Below are 8,843 nucleotides of genomic sequence, written 5' to 3' on the forward strand. Positions count from 1 at the left end.
TGTAAAATGTTTTGCTAAAAGAATCCTTGAGATTAATATATTAATACATTATGTCTAATTACGTGCGAGTTTTTGGACAATAGGTTAATCATTCAAATTTCTTTATGCTGCACATTCAGGTTTTCTAATTTATTTATACTACCACCAGTCATGAAAATATATGAAATAATTTCCATTGTTATCTAGTAACATTTTGTAATTATGTAACTATAAACTATGGTTTCCATTATAAAAGCTCTGTAGCGCTTCAGTTAGAACAAAGCAATGTATACGCTTGTTTCATGCATTGGTTTAGTCAAAGATAAAATCACATTAACAGGTAAGTTCACAAATCCATCACAGAACATTACAATCAAACATTGAGTCTAAGATTGAAATCCATTTTTGTTCAAATAAATCAAGTTTTACGGCTGCTAGGTGGAGGGTCGCCACCGCGAGGTATTGATTAGTTCGATCAATTTTTGGTATTTCCGGTTCATCTTTACATGAGTTCGATTTGAACCACGAATATAGTACGAAACACATTTAATATACTTAGAGTTAAAGGGTGAAGAAAAATCTACCTTGACCCTTGGAGTTCTAGCTAGGACGGATGAAAATGATGGGTTCGGAAGCGGAACTTGGTGGCGGCAACGGTGGTACTTTTCTTCCTTCTCCTTCTTTTCCTTCTTTTTCCAGCACCCCTCTCTCTTACTCTCGGCAAGGATCAAAAGAAAAGAAGAAAAAGAAATAAGGCTATGGGTTAATGCCTTTCTCTCTCTCTCACATACTCTCCCTCTGTCTCCCTATCTTTTTCTCTCTTACTGCCGAGAAGTGAGGGACTGGAGGTTGGGTTTGGTTTTTTTTGCACAAAAAGAGGGGATGAGATAAAGAGGTGATGAAGAGGTGGAGTGTGGGAGTTGGTTTTTTTAGAGGAATTGGAGGGAGGTGGGGAACTAATATTGTGGAGTAGTGGAGGAAGGTGAGATACAAGTTTGGAAGATAAGGATGGAGGTGGTAGAGTGTGAGAGAAAAATGGAGGATTAGTTTCAATAGAATTCTAATTAGCATTTAGATAGGAAGGGTAAGAGATGAATGCATATCTCTAAAGTATAATATACTTCGATACGATTTTCTAAGTAATATCAATTATACACATAATAATGTATTTTAATTAATTAATCTAACTAATTATTGACTTAGTATTTATCATTTTAAATTTGTATTTAGAAAAAAAATATATAGGGCAAAAATCTGGGTCATTACACAATAAACCTGTGTCTGCATAATATCCATGCATCCCAAACAGCCTTGAAAGTTGATGTGGTAGTATTGTTGCAATAATTAAATCATATAAACAATAGTTATCCGTAGATCATATACAAGCAAAAAAATAAAAATGCCGTAAGCAGACCTCAACGAAAAAGAGTGATCAGAAACAAAACTATATTATTCAATAAGGTTGTGTTCTTATAAACTTAACTTAAATCTGAGAGTTTTGTCTTTATTTGAATTTTTTTCGCATTTGCTAATTTTGCGCCAAACTTTTGTAGGTTATTGATTCTTCTCGGCGAGAGGAATAGGAAATATATATATATATATATATATATATATATATATTACTTTTAGCCAAGTATTTTGATAAATAACCGGTAGGTTTTGGTCCTTACCCATAAACTAATAAACAAAGCTAGACATAGTACTACAGTAAAATCCAAAAAAAATTGCATTAACTATCAACTCTATTCTATACTACAAGATGAATATGGTATCCATACACTTGGAAGAACTAGTAATGAAGTGGAAAAAAGGATAGCATCACATGAGACATGATAGACGTCGGGTCTAGACAAGACTCCCCATGCTCCAGTTCCCAATCAGAACATAATATTCCCAAATTTTGATCAAAGTCTACATCCTTTTCATTGCAATTAATTTGTACAATGTTCAATTTAACCAAATTAGGCACTTCAACTTCTCTCGGAACTGGGCCTGCCCGAATAGTTTTTTAAGTTCTGGAAATCAAGTTCTTCAGTTCCCGTTGAAGAATCCTTCCGGCCGCTGACCTAGGTATTGACTTTGTGAACACCACCATCTTCACTTTCTTAGATAGTGCAACCTGCCATAAAGAAAGCAAATCACTCTAAAGAGATAGAAATAGAAGGCATTGAGCTCTTTTTCTTCACATTAGGCGGTGGAAAATAATTCCTTCCTTGCTCCCACTTCTTCCCAATGATCAAGTACATCTTCTCTAGTAATACCTCCATGAATCTGAAGAACTGCCTAGAAATTCATACCTACGATCTAAATCTATCGTTATGGATTATATCAAGGGCCCCTTTAAATACCAGCATACTTGCATAGCCACAATACATACAACACTCAATGCTTGTAGCATAATTCTATTAATGATACATAAATGCTATTGAGGACATGTTGATTTACGCCAAAAATAAAAAAGATGGATAAGCTACGGTCAAAATACAATCTAAAAAATAGAGATGTTGCATGGATTGAATAACACTTGTTATTGAAAACCATTGCTTACCTTTCATAATAAGAGACCCTCTTGGACAAAGATCATCACTCCTCCTAGGAGGCAAGAAAGAACCGATAACCCAATCTACCACTCAAGCTTCCATACAAGGAGCGAGAAGCCCTACAAAAGAATAGCTATGAATTAAACTTGGTTGTATTGAAGACACGACTTGCTACGCTAGTTGACTCCATAACTCTTTGAACAAATAAAATATACACAAAGGGAAAATGAAAATCCATACCTAAGAAAAAGACCACAAAACACGAGATAGTTCACACTCCAAAGTAGAACAAAAACAATGCAATCCCAAAATGCACAAAAGGGTAGTTTGGCACTTGGCGTGTAAAAACCACAAAAGGGTGCTCAGAATCTAGATGTGATCAGGAGAAAAACATAATTGCATTGCTGGAAAGATGCTTAAATGCATGAAGAAATGTGCTGCTTGATTTTTACCATTCAAGTAGTCCATGGAAGGTGAAGTTACTCTCTTTTTTGCTAGAAATTTAGAATCACAAACCAAAAAAGCTTCAAAAGTTTGGCAATCAACTCCAACTTGGCAGATGACCCACAAGAAATGGGCAAGTTATAATGAAATTGATCCCACTATGACAAGCTCCAAATCTATGCATAAATGGCAATGGTCCTAAACATTGATCACCCTGTACGTGCTCACTTTGAGAAGAACATTTCCAATCCCTTCTTTATGGACAACAAACACCATTGAGAGAGAGGAAAAACACTTCAATACACTTTAAAAGTTGAGAAAATGGGTATTCAGCTTACTAAACTGGTTTTGTTTGTCTTTGTCATGGCATGGATCACTTTATGAGCATTTCTTTAATAGCAACCTTCACATTTTAAAATTTTCATTACCCATAAATATCTCTCAAGCCAAAGCTATTTTTCTTTCTTTCCCATTTCTGACTTCTTCAAAGCAATCAATGCAAGAATATACATGATATCTCATACAAAGCAACAAAGCAAAACCATGTAGGTTATACAGAAAACATAGAAGCATGGCAAGATATGAAAACAGATTGAGAAACTAAATATATCCCTACAGATAAAATGGCTCTTACCAGAATACTCATTTGTGAGATTCTTCACAGCACTCAAGAATTGACTACTCAGCCCCTCCTCCAGTAGTTACAATGAATTAGGAAAGCAATATACAATCCAGAATTTACCCCAGCAGTATAAATAAACTAAAATCAGTAGGAGTGGGCCAACCCCAACTAATGTGTTTGACTACACAACATAAAACTTAGCACATATAAATAAACTAAAATCAGTAGGAGTGGGCCAACCCCAACTCATGTGTTTGACTACACAACATAAAACTTAGCACACAAAAAGACCACACAAAATCTATGTTATAAGGAGAGTCTCGGTGCATACTACCTTTTTCTTTCTAGTATTGTGTTCATAATAAATATAAAGTTATCCACACTAATTCCTTCTCTACATAGCTAGTCCTTCATCATACGACACTAATGAGCACCTCACCAATGATAATTGCATACGTTTCACAATCTTCTAATAAAAAACATTATGAGAAAAGAATAGTGATTTCCAACTGATAAATAGTGAATCATCACTTCTTGAAGTTTGGACCAACTTGAGACGTTCAATAATCATCTTGTAATCTAATTTTAAATCCCATCAGGATACAACTAATATATTCATCAGACCAGCACACCACAAAAACTACTTGGTTTAACTGGTTGGGGTCACCCAGCAAGTCTACGTTGCCCCTATATTCTACAATGTCCCTATTTCAAAGCAGGTTTCATATACTACCATCGACATGTAAAGTGTAGAACAACCATTGCAAATGTAGTATTCCAGTCGGAGGAGAACTCCCTGGTAATCTAGATAATAATAGAGAGTGAGAGCTGTAATATAGAACAAAGTAACTAAAGAGGCAAGCCAAAGTACAAGAACGATAATAGTCAAACAGGGGGAAAATGAAAGAAGCTTGCATTTTCTTTTAAAGGGGTTTGTTCAAACCTTTTGATGAGACGATTCCCTGGAACCTGTAACGAAAATAAAATAGAATTCGTCAACATTTGTCACGAGCTTCATCTACTACAGAAGGCAATCATCCATGTATCCCAAACACAACCCGTATCAAGTCTAAAGCCATTGCTGACCGACTGAGCCTTCGTTTGGACCAAACCATAGAAATTGACTTACTTTTTTCTTTGCGGAGTTTATGTCAGTTTTGAGTCAAACTCTTTTACTTTTCTGTTAACTACATGGATGCCAAAAATAGAAGAATAACAAACAGAAAATGCACCATTTTTAGTTGTTTACGATGACTAAAAATATACTAGTTATCTAGATATTTTTGTTACCAGTTTAGTTTAGGAAATGGAACAAATCAATGTGTAAAAGTAAAACCATACCTGGTGGCTTTTTCACTTAGGCAAGTGGAATAAATTTTGCACCAATTGCCAGCGCTATTGAAGGAGCGGACATAAATCCTCTAGGTTCAACTCCTAGGATGCACAAAGAAGCAACAATGAAGTATGCACCAAATTTTTCCACGTAATACTTGAGAAGTTATATTTAAACGTCTTTCAATATTGACATACCACCAACGGACTACTATTAGTAGCGAGCTGAATCATTCACACTTGACACTAAACTTCAAGATATTTAAGGCAAATGACAGACAAGTAGCGTAGGTAAATTAAGAAGGGGATTGAAAAATGAAATTGGACTCAAGCCGAGGAGAACTACACCCTATAAACCCCTACTTGCAAGGATTTTCTGGTTCGGACATACCTTCTGTCCTTCTTCAAACTGAAAACTTTTGATACATTTTAATAGCTAAGTAATATTTAATCCCTTACATCACGTATACAACATAAGTCGAAATCTATTGAATACATTTTCGAAATAAAACAAATAAGAAGTTAGAGGTAATGCATTCAGAGTAATCTATTGAATCACTCATACATAGTAATGCATTCAGAAATTAATATCTTCCATGTAGCATCCACAACTTCAGATGTACTTGCTGTGCCCGACTCGGACCAACCCAAAAACCAAATCTACAGTCTGAACTCCCCACAGTTGCAGAACTAAGGGGATGTTTAGGATGTCTAATCAAGCACTTGTCATCTTTTAGTTAATTGGCAGCAACCAAAGTTATAGAACTAACCACTTTTATGAAGAGTCATTAGAGATCCTCTTATAGTGATTATAAACTGCCACCGAAAGCACCTGTACGCTGTAGCCGGTATATAATAAGGAGAGCATGCAAGACAAACTTTATCCAAGCAAAAGTTTCTCGTCAATGACACCATAAACAACATAACTCAAGAAACTATACATCATGCATACAAAAAATCTTTGTCCCGCATACAAATATGCTGCAATTACTGTTCCATGTTATCATTTCTTTTCCATCTTAATTCCAGAAACTACAAAAGTGTCATTGCATACAGTGAGCTATCCAATATTACACAAAAGTGTCCTAGTATCCAGTGAGCTATCCAATATTACACCACCAACAAAAGGCAGTGGCAAAAAAGCACATCATAGAAAATAGCATATCTTTGGTTAAATGTTGCGAAAATCAACAATGGTTGAATTAACTTTTTCGATTTGTCTAGAAGAAACGAATAAATAATCCACAAAAGTTAGACTCAAACTATCAAACGCAAAAAAAAAATAATTGAATAAGGACAAAAGCCCAAAAATCCAAAAATCTAGCGGAACGACGCCTCACTCTCTCTGTGATGTGTGTTTGTGTGTGACGTCATTTCTTCTATTTCAAAGAGTGTTTTTTTTTTCTTTGTCACTTTGGAAAACTTTTTGAAAGAGTTTTTGATGCAAGGGGAAACTATGAATCAGTGCAGAGGTTGGCTTAGTCGTTCTAGCTATGATTGATCAAATTATCTCTTTCAAGTAATTTCTTTCGCCAATCGATTTAGTGTTTGAACTACTACGAAGATTCAAAAGGTAATTTCAATCAAGGTAGGTAGTGCCGTAGGCACAAGCAATTCGCTAGAGTCATACAAATCAACATGCTATACAAATCTACAAAAATAAGAAAACATGATTCAGATTTCAAAGATTGTTGGGTACGGCAAAAATTGACTGGAAATGGAAACCCCAAAATAGAGGCCACGATCGATCCCACGATGCCGATTAGTGGCCCCGATAACCAAAACCGAGGTCGGATGTAGCACAGAAGGGGATTGGTCGGGCCAATTCAAACAGAAACGTTTGTACGAGTGCAATGAGAGTGCCTTGTTACCTTGTTCCGGCTTCTCCTATGATTTTCGCTAAAAATATGAGGGTGCACAATGGGTAAAATGCCCTCTGTTTTGATGGCTTCCATCATCAGGCCTTCTTCTTCGTCGTCCTTCACTTGTATTTCAGAAAGGAAGGGAGAAGGACGGAACCACACCCAACCCTTAGGGCTTCCTCCTCCTCCTCAGATTTCTGCAACCTATCTCTATCCCCTTCATCGCCATCTCCGGCCACACCACCATCAAGTCCACCACCGATCGCCACCGCCACCACCGTCTCTCTCTGATGAGCGGCCTGCGACGCTGGCATTCGTCACACCGTTGGAGTAGATCTCATCGATCATCTATGACGATGCTCCGTCTTCGCGATTTCGTTTTCTTCGTCGCTCTCTCACTCATCGTTCACCAGTTAACCCCAGTTAGAGAGAGAGAGAGAGAGAGAGAGAGAGAGAGAGAGAGCAAACGTAATTTCTGGCAGAATTTGTGTGAATCACTGTGTAAAGGGGAGGTGATTTTACCGGAAAGCCCCCAAGCCCAACACCACTAGGGGACAAAATAATGTAGAAAAATCGGGACACAGACGGAAAACATCGAAAGTCCGAAAACCCGTTAAAGTAATTCGAAAATAACCCAAATAGTACCTGTGGTCCACCACTTTTGGGCACGAAATGACAAGAACGCCCTAAACCCCAAAAAAGTAAATTCAATAAGCTAGTTTCCGAATCTAGGGGCATTATCGTCCGGAGATGGCCAAAGTGTAAGCCACATTTTGGAACTTCATTCCTTTATAGGTGGCCTGTGGATACACACATTTTGGGTAGAGTTTGAAATGAACTAAATTTGGTACGAAACATTTCAACGGAAAAATTAAAACATAAGCATAAATCTGAGTAAACATTTTATTAGTGAAATAGTCAAAAATTTGAGTGACAAAAGAGAGCCCCTTATTCGTAGTGGACTAATCAAAATTGGATAACTAAAAGTTGACACATCATCTTTTGATTATCCATTTAGAGGTTGTTAAAGTTAACAATGTCAAGTCCCACATTGTTTATTTTTTGCCCATAATCAAAATGGGTCAGCAAAAATTTAAATCTAACGGTTAGTTTTTTTCTTCTCAATCTAATGATCTACATTAAATGGCATTCTAGTAAAATAAGTAAAAGTGGAGAGCATTTGTTAGGATTCATAAAGTGATCCATATTGTTAAATGCACAATCACTTGCCAAAGTGAAGAGTGAGTTTCACCTACCAATAAAGCATTTGTTCTATGGAGAGTGAGTTTTACTCTCCCATGATGGGTGTATTTGATTGATAATATGTAGGATCTAATAAATTTGGTTATTAACAAAAGATTACTAGTTTTGATTATCCAAAGGCCAAATTTTGATGAGTTGCTAAGAAGTTGCTGAGTTTGGTTATTACAATATGAACACTTTGAGCACATATTGCTAACTTTAGCAACATTTTGATTTTGATTATTACAATGTGGATGTTCTTAGCAATGTAGAGATCCACAATGGTAAAATCAAAATTGGATAACTAAAATTTTTCACATCACTTTTTCAAACTACAAAAAACAAAAAACTATTAATATAGAAAACTTTTATTTTAATAGTTTTCAAACGAATAAAAATTGTTTATTAGAAATACAAAGTAATTTCCCCAAAACAATTTTTCAAAATCACGTTTTGAAAAAAAAAATCGAAAAAAAGAAAACAATTTTTGAAAAATAATAATTTTTTTGAAAACCTTAAAACAGTTTTGTGTAAAAAAAAAATCTATTTTAAATAATTTTTTGACAATATGGTTGAGAGAGAGAGAGAGAGAGAGAAGATAATTTTTTGTGTAATGATGAGTGTACTTAATTAGAAAGATGTAGGGTTCACTAATTTGATTATTGACAAAAAATTGCTAATTTTGGTTATTCCAATGTGAGCATTTTTTTGCGCAAACATTGCTAATCTTAGCAATATTTTGATTTTGATTAGTCTACTGTGAATGCTCTTAAAATGTTAAGGATTCAAGTGTTCTTTAATTTCAATTTATATTTGCTTAAG

General features: G+C 35.5%; 2 long non-coding RNA genes across 3 annotated transcripts; both read right to left on the reverse strand.

The window, feature by feature from the left end:
* Positions 1-1,703: 1,703 nt before the first annotated feature.
* On the reverse strand, positions 1,704-3,794 carry LOC131307616 (uncharacterized). The gene is made up of 2 exons (XR_009194171.1): positions 2,528-3,794; positions 1,704-2,098 (listed from the first exon to the last, which is right to left on the reverse strand). It is a non-coding gene; the product is annotated as an uncharacterized LOC131307616 (long non-coding RNA).
* Position 3,795: 1 nt separating this feature from the next.
* Positions 3,796-7,449, reverse strand: LOC131307617 (uncharacterized). 2 transcript variants are annotated; one of them, XR_009194173.1, is made up of 4 exons: positions 6,789-7,449; positions 5,688-5,756; positions 4,927-5,019; positions 3,796-4,554 (listed from the first exon to the last, which is right to left on the reverse strand). It is a non-coding gene; the product is annotated as an uncharacterized LOC131307617 (long non-coding RNA). The 2 variants fall into 2 exon arrangements; XR_009194172.1 differs by lacking the exon at positions 5,688-5,756 and having other exon boundaries at positions 6,789-7,219.
* Between the last annotated feature and the right edge of the window lie 1,394 nt (positions 7,450-8,843).

This window comes from Rhododendron vialii, chromosome 11a (assembly GCF_030253575.1).
Source record: "Rhododendron vialii isolate Sample 1 chromosome 11a, ASM3025357v1".
Classification (NCBI taxonomy): Eukaryota; Viridiplantae; Streptophyta; class Magnoliopsida; order Ericales; family Ericaceae; genus Rhododendron; species Rhododendron vialii.